This window comes from Octodon degus, unplaced genomic scaffold, assembly GCF_000260255.1.
Source record: "Octodon degus isolate 3935 unplaced genomic scaffold, OctDeg1.0 scaffold00053, whole genome shotgun sequence".
Taxonomy (NCBI): domain Eukaryota; kingdom Metazoa; phylum Chordata; class Mammalia; order Rodentia; family Octodontidae; genus Octodon; species Octodon degus.
The window spans coordinates 10,260,453-10,262,736 of NW_004524629.1; the positions used below are offsets into that span (position 1 = coordinate 10,260,453).

Here is a 2,284-nt window from a genome sequence, read left to right on the forward strand (position 1 = left end):
TGAATTGCAAAAGCTCTTCTCAACGAAGTTATCTGTAAATTACCAATGCTTTAAGCAGAAAGCTTCGCAACAAATATGGAATAAAGCCTTGATACACAAATTCATTTGGTTTTTTGATAAACAGGCAACTTAATTACACATTTTAAAAGAAGGAATGGGAGACACATGAATTCAGTAATTAGGGTTCAGATACTATGAAGGCGTTTAGAAATAGTGCTGCGTTACATTTCCAATGACCGTTAGCAGTTGACTCATTTGCATAATTTTTACATCAAGTTTTACATTTAGTCAACATGACTTCCCTATGAAGCAGGCCCTTTTTCCCATTTTATGGATGGGCAGGCTGCTTCTTGGAGATAAAGCCTTACTATTTGCCAACAAATCACTTGTAGAACAATTAGTTAAGCAAGAGAGTCAACAATGAAAATTTGGCCCACTGCCTAGAAGAATTCCATATCTGAGACTTCTACTCATGGCCTCACCATCATTGCATTTCAACTTGAGATTCAAAACAAAAGCAAAGTTTTAATTAGCAGGGATGGATTATCCACACAGTTAGTTGCTATAATATTTCACATATTCAATAAATATTTTAAGAAAAGGCTTTAATATGCTTATCATTATCAGCAAACTGAATATATTTTATGGTCATTTTACAAAGAAAACCTTTCAGCAATTTGTGGTATATCAAAATTATATAAATACAATAAGTAATAAATCAGGCTAGAACTTTTTTGTCAAACTCTGGATGTTGCTTTCAATATTCTGTGATATTAATATTTCTTTTCAGCACTTGTTTTTTTGTTTTTGTTTTTGTTTTTGTTCTTTCTCTACATACAATGCAAAATATGCAATGAGGGAGCTTTGGTCCTCTATGCTAGTTAATAGAAATGCCTGGTGAAGAGAAGGCTAAATAAACTAGGCTTTGCCTTGTTTGATTTAGAGCCATTTCTAGAAATATAGGAGAAAATGACTACTCAAGCAAACTGCCTGGTAGCACTACATTCACGTTACTCCTGTATAAGCTCAGTTTGCTTCTAACCTAGAATTTAAGAACAGAAATAGAAAGAACTTGTATTCTACCTTTCTAGTTTTATATCTGAGGAAAGGACAAATAAGGTCTTAAATACCCAGTACATGTAAGAATTTTTCTGTAGTACACATAAACATTCTTCCACTGTTTGGGAGTGGGGACAAGCTTGTTTCTACCCCAACACTCATTTTGTAACTTGTATCTGTAATAGAACATCATGGATCGTCATGGTGGGAGAGGTCATCGAGGAGCACCAAGGGCTAGAAAAGCAGCAGCAGTGTACTGAGAAGCATCACCTTAGAGATTACGCTGAGGAATATGGAAAAAATGATACCGTTGAGATAATCACTGATAGGCAGTCTGGGAAGAAAAGAGGCTTTGGCTTTGTTACTTTTGATGACCATGATCCTGTGGATAAAATTGTGTTGCAAAAATACCACACTACTAATGGTCTTAATGCATCAGTAAGAAAGGCGTTGTCTAGAGAAGAAATGAAGGAAGTCTAAAGTTCACGGAGTGGAAGAGGAGGGAACTTTGGTTTTGGGGATTCACATGGTGGTGGGAATTTTGGACCAGGACCAGGAAGTAACTTTAGGGGAGGATCTGATGCATATGGAAGTGGACGTGGATTTGGCGATGGCAATAATGGGTATGGATGAGGACCTGGAGGTGGTAATTTTGGAGGCACTCTGGCTATGGAGGAGGAAGAGGAGGCTATGGTGGTGGAGGACCTGGATATGGAAACCAGGGTGGGGACTATGGAGGCAGTTATGACAATTATGGAGGAGGAAATTTGGAAGTGGAAATTACAATGATTTTGGAAATTATAACCAGGACCTTCTAACTATGGTCCAAAGAAGTAGCAGGAGCATGGGGGGACCATATGGTGGAGGAAATTATGGTCCAGGAGGCAGTGGAGGAAGTGGGGGTTATGCTGGAAGGAGCTGATACTGAGCTTCTTCCTATTTGCCAAGGGCTTCACTGTATAAATAGGAGAGAATGAGAGCCCAGAGGTAACAGAACAGCTTCAGGTTATTGAAATAACAATGGTAAGGAAACTCTTATCTCAGTCATGAATAAATATGCACTGATATGGTTGGAGACACCAGAGCAGATGCAGAGAGCCATTGTGTGAATGGATTGGATTATTTAATATTGCCTTACTGTGGAGGAAGGATTGTAAAAATGCCTTTGAGACAGTTTCTTAGCTTTTCAATTGTTGTTTCTTTCTAGTGTTCTTTGTAAGAGTGT

General features: G+C 38.1%; 1 pseudogene; it reads left to right on the forward strand.

Annotated features, from left to right (window-relative positions):
• The first annotated feature begins 1,260 nt into the window (after positions 1 to 1,260).
• Positions 1,261 to 1,981, forward strand: LOC101573328 (annotated as a pseudogene).
• Positions 1,982 to 2,284: the final 303 nt, after the last annotated feature.